The following is a 15,883-nucleotide window of genomic DNA, read 5'->3' on the forward strand; positions in this document are numbered from 1 at the left end:
CTGTGTTTTAACAGTGGTGAAAGTGACATGAAAGACAATCCATATTCCAGGCAAACATGCAGGCATTTATGAGTGCAGCATGCAGGCTCTTGTTCATGGCTGACAAAAATGCATAGCTAATGACAATGACTATGTTCAAAAATTGCATTCTGAAGATGAGAATTTTCTCTATCAAATAGTGCTATTGCAGTATTTGTATTGTTGTATTTTCCATGGAAATAAATTGAAAGCATTACTTTTGGAATGACCTACATACAAAAGAGGGGATTGTATTTTCATTTCTAATATCAGTTATATAGTAACGGCTGCAAAGGATTAGAAGTTCTACTTTGGTTGTAATTAACTAATACTTGGGAACATTATACTGGCTATTTGTTAGAGAATGCACATTAAAATTCTTGTGAGGATAAAGTGAATTTTAACACATCCGCTGACGGACTTACTGTGGCTAGCCTTCATCAGATAGTGTACAGTAAAAGTACAGTAGAGTTTCAGTATATTAATTAGTATGTGCTCGCCAGCAGAAGTTGAAATTAACCTTTTTATCTAATGAAGATAGTATCAAAGACTAATTTTGTAGGACAGGAAAATTAAAGAAATTAGCCAAGGGGACTCAGAAAAAAAGCTTATTACATTTTGTTTCAGGGCTAATTAAACTAAAAGGACCAGGATTTTATGCCTATTTTTGGAATTTTCACATGCATTTATCTGAGTATTTAGCATAACTGTAGGCTTGTGTGTTGATATTGTTTGAGACATGGCTTGCATTTCTTTGTTAGTAAGATTAATGCTCATATTAAGATTAATGCCCACATTAAGATTAATACTCAGGAAAGCTGGGAAAGGAGTTTTTACAAGGGCAGGTAGTGCCAGGATAAGGGGAAATGGTTTTAAACTGGAAGAGGGTAGATATAGACTACATATTAGAAATAAATTCTATACTGTGAGTGTGGTGAGACACTGGAACAGGTTGCCAAGTGAAGTTGTGGATGTACCCTCCCTGGAGGCATTGAAGGCCAGACTGGATGGGGCTGTGAGCAGCCTGGTCTAGAGGGAGGATTCCCCGCAGGTAGCAGGGGGTGATCTATGATTCATATGAGCTTTACTGAACTGAAGCAATACTGATAAACTGATTCCTGAGCTATTGCTTATTACTGTATATTCCAAAATTCCTTCCTCTTTTGGACTCTTCCAGTTGTTCCTCAACTGCTTTTAACTAGTTCTTGCACCCACTTACCCAGCTGAAGTTTCTCTTCTTTCAAAAAGCTTAATAGTAAATCTTTGCTCACCTGATTTTATTTCCTTACAATTTTTCATTTAGTGAAGGTATGGTAATCTCTGTGATGACCGATCAGAAAATCCTTGATTTAATTAATTGATTTAATTAAATATACAGATAAAGAACACATACATATGCATATACATATATCACAGGTATTTGTTTTCCATGTACCTGAATATGAAAAATTTACCTTAACTTTCCTTAAGAAGGACTAAAGATCAAAACCAGAATGATAACATGAACAGACACAGAGAATATGTCTTGTTTAAGAAATCTTGTTGAAGAAGGGACCACAGGCAGTTACCTGAACATGTAATTTTGTATTTAAGTCAAAATTTATTCAGAGAATAAAAGCTAACCCTTTTTTTCTCCATGTCACTCTACCTTTCTTGATATGACAGGTTATGCTGTTATCCATTTTGGGAAACTGATCTAGTTAAAATATAACCACCAAAGGATGAAATGAAGATCCTGATTTTTGACCTGCTCCATTCCAGTTTCAAACAAGATACATACTTTTTTGTCCACTCCAGTGGAAGGCATGGCACCATGTCATAGGAGCTAACCAGATTGCCTTCAGTGTAAATCAAACTATTCATGGGATTTGATATGGGAAGTTGGACAGTTGATGTGGAAGGATGCCTACTACTATACAACGTGTCTAGTAGATGTGGGAATAGAGGGGAGAAATTTTATAAATATTGAAGAAACAGCTTTTACTGTATGTTCTCTTCCCCAGATAACCATCGTAGTGAAGCAGTGACCCACTCTACTAAAAAAGATAAAATCAAATTAAGCGAAAGACAAAAAAGGGAGAAAAGAGAAAGGAAGATGAAACTGATCTGTTGCTCTGGGCATGGCGTAGACTTAACAAGGCTTGTGGTGGAATATATTTTTCCTATTTACAGTAAATCAGTGTCTGTGTTCTACCATTACCCTTCTCATTCTATTTACATGAGTGTACGTGATGAGACAACAGAAGATCCTGGCAAAGTACCAGACAAAGTCCAACAACAGCTAATAAGAGAATAGCCTCTAGATTCCTCGCAGGGAGAGGAGAATAACCAGAATTTTTGCTGTCCTGTGGGATGCAATTACACTGTCCTGTACTAAAGAATGACCAGTCTCGCCTCCTCTGTTTATTGAATACAGACCTGATGTCTGGTTTCATTGCAGTCTCCCTGCCTAAGATGGATATCCTGAGGCCAAATTCAATAGGCAGTCAACCACTGTACCTGCCAAGAGCCAGTATTTTCAAAAGAACGCATGCCAGTAGATTATCGTGTCGGTTTCAGTTAGAATCAACATTACTTTTCTAGTTCACTTAAAATCAAACAAACCACCATCCAAGAGATACATACCGTAATTCCCAAACAATTTACAGCACTATTGCTCTAATATGTGATTCTGATACCCAGAAGAATTTGGGTTAAAATTTCAGATGCTTTTAAGATGTCAAATATTTAACTTTTTTGAATCCCTAAACAAAAAACTTCAAGATTAATATCCAGCTAAATCTTCTCAGGGAATAAAAAGTGCGAACAATATGCTGCCAACTGAAATGCCTGAAATAGAATCAGCATTACAAGTATCAGAGCTATGTCCCATTTAAGAACGCACTCTGGACAAAAGGCCTTCACAGCACTGGAAAAACAGGATGCCCTCACAACATAGGAAAAAGATACTGGTTTCTCTGCTCTCTGGAATTTTTTTTTCCAGTGGAAGCTGCAACTTGCAGTAACTTCAGGAAAAGACACCAATGAACAAAACAGAAATTTTAAATATGAATTGTATGTGTTTTGGATCTGATTAATATAGTGTATATCTAACGGCAACAAGGCTATCACACGGCTCATCCTTGTCATATCAGCAAGACCTCCCAGACACTGTGTCCTAAATTCATACAGTTTTCCCTTGCAGCTGAGCAGTTCTGTAAAGAGACAAAGACATTTCAGTTTTTCATCTTCTCATACTGTTCTGCCAGTTGGGGGCTGGGAGGTGTAAGGAGACAGAAGGAGACAGAGTAAGGACAAGTAACTGAAACTGGCCAAAGGGACATTCTGTACTTTATGGCATCATAATTTGAAAAAACTATAAAACTGATGAGTTGGCTGGGAGGCAGCTGCTGTTTGGGGTCTAGTTGGGCAAGAGATGGTAAGGGATATGAAACGCAATAAGAAAGGCTTGTGTAAGTACACCAGCAGCAAATGGAAAACCAGGAGAAGTGTAGTCTTGCTACTGATTGGGACAGAAAACCTGGTAACGAACAATATAGAGAAGGCCAAGATACTTCTTTGCCTCAGCCTTTACTGGTAAGATTTGCCTTCAAGAATCTGAAGCCTCCGAAGAATTGTCCTGAAATTTATTTAAAAAATTGTAGGCATCTTTTATATGAGAGAGACTGAGAGATCTGGCAGTATTCAGCCCTGAAAAAAAAAAAAAAAAAAAAAAAAAAAAAAAGTTCAGACAGATTGTGCCAATGTCTATAAATACCTGATAGGAAGATGTGAAGAAGACATCTCTATTTGGTTATATTTAATAGAATTAGAAGAATAGGAACCTTGGAGTTGTTCAAAGTACGAATGCCCTTCTGGTGTTGTGCCTGACACTTGAACTATGTGTTCTCCAAGAAGACTCTGCAAAACTCAACTGTTAGATAATTCTGTGAGATTCCGTGATGTATATTTATTATATCAAACTGAAAGGGGAGGTAAAAAAAAGTTAATTAATCTGCAATACATGCACCTGCTCATGAACTCATGGAGTTATAACCATTAATATTTCCTCTAGTAATTATAGGTGATTTAAGTCTGTACCGTACCATTGCCTGTCTCTTCCCATTTATATGTCTGCACTGAATGATATGAGTTGAAGGCTTGAGGCAAGATTTTGAGAGAAAAGAGAAAAGCTAAGCCAATTGAAAGCAATTTCTGAAGGGAATAACATCAAAAACAAGGAGGAGAAATATTTGAAAAAGAGGGAAAGGATTGAAGAATATTGAAGATATTATGTTTATGTGGTATTCTGGCATTTCTGAATGTCCTAAAAAAGAATTACACCAACTGCAAGAGAGCGGATAAAGAAAAAAAATCGAGGAGAATCACAAAGGAAAACCAATAGAACATCAAGAGCATTTGAAGTGCTAGGAGGCATTTTCCTTCTGGAAAATATCTGAAAATCCTTAAGAGAGCTGATGAAGATTCATTTAAATAGCAGAGCAGCTCATTTAAACAGTCAGCCAAACGCCTCAGTACAGCTTTATAAAATCAGGCTGTTGCTATGAAGTGCTGGAACAGAAGGCAAGAGCAAAAATACAGCACGTCCTGAAAATGCACTTTCTCAGAAATTGGTCAAAACTGGCTTAAACTATGCACTGAATTAGGCTTCACAAAATTCCTCACATTCTCTTTTTGCTGGAAGTTGAAGCACGATAAAAGAGAAATGAAAAATAATGTCTTTTGTTGTTATTTTTGTTGTTGTTGTCTCATTTAATGGCTTGAAGTTATTTAAACTTGCCAATAAAATAAATATATATATTAATTTGATTAAAAAAAAAAAAAAAAGGTAAGGAACACATACTGCTTGGTTTAAAATTCAGTGCTGCTGCTAAAAAGCAGACTGTGATATCAGCTGAAGCAGAACAAACACTATTTTTAACTGGTCCTAAAGGTAGCCATAAAATTCTTCCATAAATACTATATAATTCCATTTTTATCTTCCTGTTTCTGCCCAATAATTGTTTTGGAAAAAACAGTGAACAGAAAGGACCAAAAGGCAGATAGACCATAAGGAAGGATCTCTGTTATTTTGTGTGTTCAAGACTTGCAAAAATGCAGAAGTAAAAAGAATTTGTCTGGGAATTTGTGTTTCCATTTCTGCCTATTTGGCACCATTTCTAGAGACAGAGCGCTTGCTTGTTTTGCTGCAATTTCAAAAATACAGCAATGAATATGTTTGCATTGTAGAGAATATTTTAGGACTTCTGTTTGATGCTATCATGGATTCAAAGCCCTAAAAGTCTCTTCAGACATGACTTATTCCACTGGCCTATAGATAAACTGTCATAACATCTCCTACAGTTCTTCTCCCTACAGCAAATCTCAGAGTTGTTCCTATTTTGTCTTAGTAATGTTGTGCCTTCCAGCCACTAAAGCAGTTTTCTCAAGTCATTTGTAGAGCACTAGAAAAAGCAACATAATGAATTTCTTATCAGCATAAATACAGATAATCACCAAAATATTTAAAATAAGAGAGAAACATTAATTCAGTTGTAGGTTTTGCAGTCTAACAACATGCATGAAGTTGCATGGATTCTCTACAAAATGTAATCAATATCTATACACTGTGCAGAAGAAAGTCGTGGAGTTTTGCCGACCATTGTGGTAAATTATGCAGTATAAAATCTAAAGTGAAACTGCAGTTGTTATGTTCTATTTTATTTTTCAAATACCATACTAGTAAAACAGAAGATTTCTACTATAAATGAATATTTATTTGTTAAGCATTGTTTCATTAAAGTAGTAGTAAATAGGGTAACAATGTCAAATGGATTTTTTTATTATTATCTTCATTGTACTTTGTCCTTAATTTGGTTCTCTTTCACTATTTGGGAACATTTGTTTATTTTTGTAGAAGGAAACAGAATCAGTCCTTCTTAGAGGTGCTTTTTTTGTGTTGAAAAAGATTGCATGGATATAAGACATTATATGTTGTTGTGGGGGGAGTGTAATTTTTTCTCAAATCTTTGGTCTTTCTCTTTTTTATTTATTTAATGGGGTGAGAAATTCAAAATGCCAGTAATTCATGTAGATATTTAATGAGAGTGATGTTTAATCATGATTATCTGTGCACAGTTTCTACAACTATACTGTACAGCCCTTTTCCACAGAGGGGGTACGTGGCCAGAATAATCGTTCTCAGTACTTCACTTTCATCTTAAGTATGGGCATCGTGAGATTCCCTTTTTCAGTACTAAATAGTTGTACAGTTACAGCATTGTAGAGTCTCATTTCAGGATTCATCTTTAGTTCCTTTGGCAAAAGCATGCTGTGTTAATGTTGAGAGTCTATCTTGCAGTCTGCATAAGTATTTTTCTAGATATAGATTAGATAGATTTTTTGAGATGTTCATCTTCCCACTGTTGACTCTGGTGCTAGCATGTTAGTGTTTGTGCACTTTAAGTTCAGAATGTTAATGGAAGAATATTTAACGGGCAAATAATGTGGAACAGGTTAGAATGAAGGATTATCTGAAGCCCAGAGAACATCTACAAATGTTCTGCAGATATCTGGGGCCAAAGAAGAAGGGAACAAATGAGACACACACTATTCTGCCATAGAGAAAAGTGTCATATTGCAGAAATATATGAATTTAAAAAGGACTGGTATACAATGAATTAACTTCAGCTACCTGGAACAGAAACATCTGCATCTTAGCTCGTCTCCATAAATTTACTTAATAATTGACATCTAGCAATGATCCACATGTAAGCATTTGATTTATGATGTAATGATAATTTTATTCTTTAGACATATTCTATACATACTAAGGGAATCCAAATATCTGGTCATCATTTCTCATTTGTCAAAAACTACTTCCAACTGAGTAAATTCTACTGAGAAATATCTGGAATAGAATAGAATAGAATAGAATAGAATAGAATAGAATAGAATAGAATAGAATAGAATAGAATAGAATAGAATAGAATAGAATAGAATAGTTCAGTAGTAAAGCACCTACACCAAAGAAGTCCACTTCATAATTGCTTTAGGGTAACCAAAAGTTAAAGCATATTATAAAGGGCATTATCCAAATGCATATTGAACACCAGCAAGCCTGGGGATTCGATCACATCTTTAGGAAGCCTATTGTACTGTTCTAACATCCTGAAGTAATATTATCTGAAGAAATACTACCGTTTCTTAGAGAACTCTAATCAAAGACAGACTGTTTAGGAGGCTGGAAAATCAATACCTGCAATTATTCTTCATAGTATGCTAAAAGTTCCTGTTTGGGGGGATTGCTGAAGTATTACAGAATCACAAAGGATGGTTTGGGTTGGAAGGGACCTTACAGACCATCTAGTTTCAACTCTTCTATCCTGGGCAGTGTTGCCACCCACTAGATCATGCTACCCAGCGCCACATCCTACCTGGCTTTGAACAGTTCCAAGGATAAGACATCCACCATGTTCACAATAGTTTCTAATGAGTTATTGAAATCTACTCTCTTTCAGTTTAAAATCATTACCCCTTGTCCTATCACTACTCTCCTTGATAAAGAGTCTCTCCTCATCTTTCTTTAAGGCCTCCTTTAGCTGCTTGAAAGCTCGATAAGGTCTTCCCAGAACCCTCTGTTCTCTAGCCTGAGCAACCCCACATCAATTCCTTGGAAGAGTACTCCAGCCCTCTGATTATTCTCATAGCACTCCTTTGACTCACTCCAACTGGTCAATGTATTCCCTATATTGGGGGTCCCAAAACTGAATGTAGTATTGCAGGTGGAGTCTCACAAGAGCTGAGTAGAGTGCAACAGTCACCTCCCTTGACATGTGGTCATGCTCCTTTTGATACTGGCCAGGTTACAACTGAATTATGAAACACACTGCCTGCTCATATTCAGTTTTTCAAGGCCCAGCTCTTTCTCTACAGGGATTCTCTTGAGTAGCCAGTAGAGGTTTTCAGGAACATTTACAGAACCTGCATCTTGAACTTGTCCTTGAAGAAAGCATAGAGCTCTGCACAGGTTAAGAACTTCAAGAGGATCTCCCGTCTGAGCAGTCCATAGGTGTTGCCATAAGAAGACAGAGAAATTATCTGAAAAATGTACCAGGCATATCAACTTACCTAAGACACAGATTATAAAGACAAAAGAAATTAATTTTTATTTATTTATTTATTTATTTATTTTTTCTCACTGAGGTCTAGATATGTCAGCCCAGTGAACTTCTAGGCAAAAGGTGAACTTTCAGAAAGAAAAAGTATTTCAGAAGCATGTAGGAATCAAGCATTGCAGTTAGAAATATCATGTTGACTACTGCTGTGTACGTTCACTACCACTCATGAAAGGCACCACTGAGGGACCATGTATAGTTTGGATCAACAGAGTCACTTCCTTGCTGATGTCCAAAGTTAAATGACACTAGTCATAAACTGGTCATTTGCTACATGAGCAGATGACCATTTGTTTTCTGATTAGTTTTTCTATTCCAAGCAGAGACAAGCCTCCTGACTGGCAAATTTCACTGTACATAAATACTAGCTAAAATACAATGTGCTGAAAAGGCCGGACATTACATGGCTGCCTGTAGTCTATTCAACTGTCAGTGTGAAACAGAGTGACTAGAGGCAATCTGTGTTATTTATTAGAGATTCAGTACAATTATGGCAAACTGTTTTCCTTTTCAGAGAGAAAATGTATTTTTATCCATACACATAAGAAGTCTTTCACACTGTAGGTAGAGGTGAACAATGTACATTCTGATATCTACATATTTTTTCAAGATTTTTCTGATATCTGCATATTCCTTGATTTATTTATTTAATTATTTATTTTGCCAAGTAATAAAAGTTTTATTTTAAAAAAGCCACGTATTAAAAAGAATGTGACATTATCTGACTATTTTTTCTTTCTGGCAAGCAATTAGCAAATGAGTTTATGTTTGCCTTCAAGTGATAAATGTTCATAAGATTGCAAAGATGGCTCTTTAATAGGCAGCTGGTTGGCTGTAGGTCAATTGAATGGCCTGTAATCACTGAAAGATGACCAACTAGCTTTATTATTCTTGTTAATTGAGTTGCTATCTGCCTGCAAGAGCATTTCAGGTGGTAAAACTGGTAACTTCATTTAGAAAACAGGAAATGAATATAAATTAACTGAGAAAGTATCACCTTTCATACACTCGCAACAGAAATCTGACTGCAATAAAATATATATTGAGAGGCGTTTTCAGTAGTTGGGAAAATAAATGTTATATACTTGCAGTTGGCAGTCTAGTTCAATAGTTCAAGCTTTTCCACTTCATGAATATATTATTTTGTGTATTAACTAAAGTCATCTAATATTTTTGATGAATAATAAGAAAGATTGAAAATAGATTCAACAAATACTTATATCATTTTTTTTTTTATTAAACCCATTTTTATGATAGTCATAGATAGCCATCCTGTTTTTCCGCACTTATTCATAAATTTTTAAGTTATCCTATTTTACTGACATTAAGTGTACAAGGGAAGAGTCATAGTTTTGAATATTTTTGCTGGAAATGCCCATGCTGTTAACTGAAAAGCAAAGAATATTAAAATAGTATCACTCATCAGAAAAAACAGCATCGTAAATGCTAGAGATTGTTAGATTAAGAAAATGTTGAATATCATAAAGTTTTTAGAAAAAAGAAATCACTACAGAATGCAGAATAGAATGTTGTGAAAGAAAGCAATATCTGTTCATTAAAAGATTACATATGAGGAAAACAAGAAGCATCCTATACATTAAATGGCTTAATGACTGTTTTTGTTTTTGTTTTTAAGTTTGTGTGTAATAAGTAGTTACAATAATCATAATTTCCATTTTATAAAGCCTCAGTTCCTTTGTATTTTTAGCGATACCAAAATCTCACTGCTTGGCAGTATAATTTCATAATATGTTGTTTAACTTAATTCATCAAAGCAGTAGATAAAAGTAAATACGTCTTGAGAAAATAGTCTCCCAGCACCTCCCAACAACCAGTACATAACACACTGAATCCCTGGCATGCCCTAAAAGCAAAGCACAGACATCACTTGACCTGAATAAAACAAATCAATTCTTAAATATTCTGTCTTCAGAATATTCTTTTCTCCATTGATTGAAAACATTTTTGGATTGTCATTTAGGTACAGAAATGGGTCATTCTAAAAGGATCTTCACCTTAATTTCTGGCAGGTTTCAGAACAAAAATGATGAACAGGCTTGATGGGCACAACAGATGCTCAGAGACGTTACAGAACTGCATAACAAGTGGCATATGTAAACCACTTTGATGGAAGATAATACAATAATACCATAATCCTGCATGGTGTTTTGCATCTGATCAGTTAATTTCCTTTATAAAGGATTCTTCTGCCCTGATGCAACTAGGAGTACTCTGTGGAAAGTTCCTATCCCTCTACCGCAAGTATCTGAAGGAGAATTTCTCAGAAATCTTGTCTTCAAGAGTTGAAAATTATTTTTCTTCAATTTTCTAGCAAGGAACCTGTGCAGAATGCATCTAAATGCTACTTGAATTCTACCTGAAAGTTATGATGAGTCTCCAGATTTCGTATTGAAATACAAATTTCTGATCCACTGTATGGATCAGGATTCATGCTACATGGTTATACCACTTCTGGATTTAAACCAGATCACAGACACACAACTATCTCTGTGTGGCATTTTGCAGTACTCCTCCAGGCTCACAGTGGGAGCAGCAGTCAGCCCAGCTGTCTCCGATGTGCCCACTGAAATCCATGGTCTCTAAAGATGACATCGAAATGACTGCAGAGCTCTTGAGGATTAAATCAAGGAGATGTGACCTAGGTCAGGCAGACTTGTTTTTGTTCTGTGTTTGCACAAAAAGAAACAGGGTTGACCTTTGTCTTACTGGAAGCTTTTTCACTGTCAAACTTATACCACTTAATATATGAAGAGAGTTATTGGGCTATGTGTTAATTTCTTCAGATTAAAAAATGAATTTATTCATCAATATGGGTCTCCATGAATCCTTTCTCTTCATTTTTACCATTCAAATATTATAAATTAGCATTTTTTTCAGACCCTCTTCATAAGGTTTAGACTTCTGATTCTTTACAGGCAATTTGTCACATCCTTGAATTGCTGGGGTGTTAGATTTCACTGTTGCTCATGTGCACTAATCAAAGAAAGCATGAATGTACTAATTAGTAATTTTACACCCTAACTGGCAGAGGTTGTTTAATCTAACACCAGCCATACATTTATACAAAGTAGGGCACTTGGAGAAATTTTCTTTTACAAAATATACAGTCAGAATGAATAAAAACTGAAGGACAAAAGGAGAATATGCTCCTTTAATGGTCAACATTGTCCAGCTGATGAAAGGATTCAGTTCTCTCTAAAAAGGTTGTATTGTCAGGCTTACTATCTTCAATAGTTATCTTACTGCCGCTATCAACAGAAAAATAAGCACAGGAAAATTTTAATGTCACAGAGTTATCTAGATCAATCTATGTCCATGACAGGTGGGCAGTAGGCCCTTGGGCCCCCCAGCCTCCAAAAATGGGAAGGGAAAAAGGGAAAGGGGTAGGGAGGTGGAAGCTGGGCTCAAGGAAACAAACAGAACAGCGGCAACAATCTAAGGAAGAAAACTTATTTTACTAACTATGATATTAGAATACAAGATAAAACAATATAATACAATCCAATTGAAATTGAGTCTAATAAATCAAGTAAAATAAGAGAGAGAGAGAGAGAGAGGTTTCTGAAGACTGAGAAGCCTACTTTGAAATTGAAGGCGCCACGGCTTGGAAGCACACCCACACCCTCTGCCAGGCAGTGAGAGAGAGAAAGCATCACTTCTGTAATCGGGTTATCTAGATTTATCCGTGATAGAGGCTGCTGCCCCTAGAAGGGGGGAAATGAACAAAAACAACGGCAGCAATCTAAGGAAAGAACTTATTTTACTAAATACGAGACACAATATGATACAATATAACTACAACTACTATATCAAACAAGGCAGAGAAAAAGAAAGAGAGAAAAAAGAGTCCCGGAGAACCGGGGGCCTACTGCAATCTCTAGGCGACAGGCTGGAACGTTGCTGATAGAGCGAGATGGCAGGGATGGAGCGCTCCAAAGCGATAGACAGGGCGAAAAGAGGGACGTTCCAGCCTGGGAGCGAGATTATATGTGTGTCCTCCTCCTCTGGTGATTCGTCTCTGGCCGCGTTGTCCCCTGGGATATGTAGTTTCCTCCAAGAGCTGAGTACTCGGGATGCTGCCATTCCACAGATCTGGAGCATGAACCTTCCACACTTCCGCATACCCTCTGTTACACTTCCACATACCCTCTGTTACACTTCCACATACCCTCTATTACACTTCCACATACCCTCTGTTACACTTCCACATACCCTTTGTTACACTTCCACATACCCTCTGTTACACTTCCACATACCCTCTGTTACACTTTCTTATACCACCAAAACAGTTCATACCGCACATGATGTCATGATGTAGAATATTGACAGCACAAAACCATGACAACTTCTGTGATGTATTTCCCTCTCTGACCATGAGGTCCTCTGGGACATGTAGTTCTTCTCTATGCTCCACATGATGTTATGATGTGGAATACCAATAGCAAAAATTACAAAACCATGACTTTGTAGCCTTCTGTGTGACAGAAGAAAAAAATAGGGTTAAGTATCCTTGTTTGTTTGTTTAATTCAAAATAAATCAAGATCTGAAGCTTTTAAAACATCAGTCTTCTTGGAATAAAATAACATGGGCAAAATACTTTCCCAAATGTACTCGTGTCCTCTCATTTTTCGTTTTCTCATGTTATGACGTAATAAATAACCTTGAGCTTTTACCCAAAAAATTTGTACATTTGTTTTCATTTCTTTCTTCTATCTGTATGTAGCTAAACTTCAATGGAGCGAAGTTGCATCACTTAAAATTTCTGTTGACTGCTTCATAACTTTTTTTGCTGTTAAAGATATTTTGAAAAACTGCAGGATTGATTAAGGGGGAAAAAAAATAGGATAGAAAAGCAATAAGTTATGCTAAAACAAATTGCTTAATAATAAAAGTCTCAGTTGGAAACTATGTTATGTGAAAACTGTTGTTAAAAATGAATCTTTAATGAAAAATTGAATAGTGTTGTTAATGTCATCTTCTATAAAAATTGTCTAGGTGTTATATTGTTGGATTTTTTTTATTATTTATTTTTTAATATGTGTAATTCTTTTAAAAGTAGTTATTTTATTTTATTTTTTTTAACAAAGCAGTTAAAATCTTTAGCTCAATTCTCATTCAAATTTAGTAACTAGTCAACTAATCATCATCATCATAGTATCATAGTATCGTGCGAGTTGGAAGGGACCTTAGAGATCATCGAGTCCAACTCCCGGGTTTCGAGCCCCCTGTGTAGCGAAGCGGCACTTCTACCCCTGCGCCACAGGGGGGATTCGAACCCGGGCCCTCCAGTGCCGCAAGCAGCAGCTTAAACCACTGCGCCACTGGGGGCACACGAGGGTGTTTAGAATAAAAAATGAGTGGCCCAATTCCTAGTATTCACTCTCTCTGAAAAAGATGGGATGCCACTTCATAACCTTTGCATTGTATTAATTTGAGGGTTACGTGTATTTGGGGACCGAGGAACAGGACTAACTCAATTTTGCCACCTCTGACAAGTATGTTTTTCTGTTTAGTTACACACGCTGTTAAAACAACATAAGAAGTCAGCTGCTTTCCTATGTTGATTTGTATCACAATAACAGCTGGTCCCAGTGTGGTTGATAATGAAATTATAGATCTGCAGGGAATTTTACATGCAAGCCTGGGGTCTTAAAGAGCAGTCATACTATACAAAGTGCAATACTGTGTATGAATGTACTAGTGTGTGAATTCCCATTTACCGATTTTAACATTCATTTTTTAGACAATGTATTTTCCCGTATGTTTCAAACAGGAAATAGGAAACAATAATAACAACAAGAAGAGGCTGAAACTCCATTATAAAACTAGTATCTGTGTCCATTTATGGAATTGGATTTTGGAGAGTTTCATACAACAGAGCCTGAAATTGATGCTTGATTTCCAGTATTTGAGCTTAAATTATTCTTCCTTTAGAAAGCATTTCCAGCACTTGATAGTTCTACTTGACAATGTGCATAGGCAGGTTAGTATTCAGTCTCAGTATGATCTGGAGGTAGGCTAAGGGGCAATAATGCAATGCAGTCTCATTTGCGTACAGGAAATTGAAGATAATAGGTAGTCCACAGGATTGATACAGAGCACTTGTATCTCCTTTTTTATTTCCTTTCTTAAATCTCTGTCCTTCTTCCTTGTCTTTCACCTGCTTTCTCAGTTCTCATTGTAGAAGTCATTAGATTTGCAGCAGCTAGCACTGGTGTTTGCTGTTAAGGAGTAGTTTAATATAAATCAAGTGTAAGAAGTTTTGAAGACATGCTCGCTGTAAATATTTTTAATATCAGTGAAAATGCATTAAAGACATGCCCTGAGCCATGTGTCAAAAGGATGAGTTTATCTAGGCCTGCCAGCAATCTTTTATTTATTTATTTATTTTAAAGAAAAAAACAGTTACGAAAACATGACTATTAATCATACCTGCTTGATAAAATGCTTCAGGGAAAAAAAATAAAATAAAATGAGTAGCACTGAAAATGAGTGTTAGTGACTAACACCAAAGAAAAAAGATGTGACTTAAATAAAAGATAATTGCAATACTTAAAACTACCAGGCATGATTCCAAAAGACAAATGTTTTAAATAAGGACTGAAGAAATCCTATTGCTGATGAAGTGTGTTATGTTGCTGAATATCTTGCAACATGAAGGTAAATGTGCTTAAACCCTTCACTAAGGCAAATTCATTTCTGCAGGTGAATTGAGGTGCTGTTATCCAGCAGACAAGGCAGTAAATGTGCCTTGAAGCCTTAGGATTTCACAAAGTGTTACTGAAATTCTGCATAGCCTCAGAGTTTTTCTGTCTTTAAGTGCTTTCTTTTTATATCTTTTGTCTCTTTTCATGATGGACTTCTCTGGTATGAAGTTACCTCCTCCACTGAATTTGAACTCCTCAAATGGAGTTTCTGAGCAGTAATACCATATGCTTAATAATAAAGTAAGAGTGTTTGACTACCCTTAGAAGATTCAGTGTAGATAGCAAGCAAAAGAAATGACAGCAAGGAAGCACTGCAGCATCAAAACACGCTATAGAAGTTGGACATGAAGCAACTATGTATGTCAGTATATGCAAATGTAGGCTTTTCTGCAAGTGAAGTGGAGCTAGGGTGATAGTGATAGTAACACAGGCTGACTCCAATCTAGAAAGCTGGGTGGTACAAGATGGTAAAAGGGATCATCTCACATTTCAGTAATCATCAACCCAATCTGTGCTCATAATGTAGGCCCAAGATCACTCCAAGGATACAAGTCAGAAATTCAAGGTAAGGATCAATGAGATACCTGGGCAGGTGCAGTCTGAATAGCATGCCTGACCTAGTCTGGCATTGCTGCTATTACAGGCTAAGTGGAAAACTGGATTGGTTGACCTATAGGGATGGCAGTGAACCAATGTTTCTATGATTCTGGGACTATGTGAGCTCCTTTATCTGAAACAGAAGAAATGAAAATGGAACTCAAAAACTGCAGTGGATAGAAACCTGTTTTAATAAAAATGCCACCACAATGATTAAAGTCTTAAACATGATTGCTCCAAAAGTAATGTCTCCTGTTTTATTATGTCAGAGGCAAATGCTGGTGACAGTAGAGGTGAAAACTTCCCACCAATATTCCTTTACATTTTGTTGCTGTGGGATAGAAAGAAGCAGAGGGACAGTCTGAAATACTGATATCTGACAT

Source organism: Excalfactoria chinensis, chromosome 3 (assembly GCF_039878825.1).
Source record: "Excalfactoria chinensis isolate bCotChi1 chromosome 3, bCotChi1.hap2, whole genome shotgun sequence".
Taxonomy (NCBI): Eukaryota; Metazoa; Chordata; class Aves; order Galliformes; family Phasianidae; genus Excalfactoria; species Excalfactoria chinensis.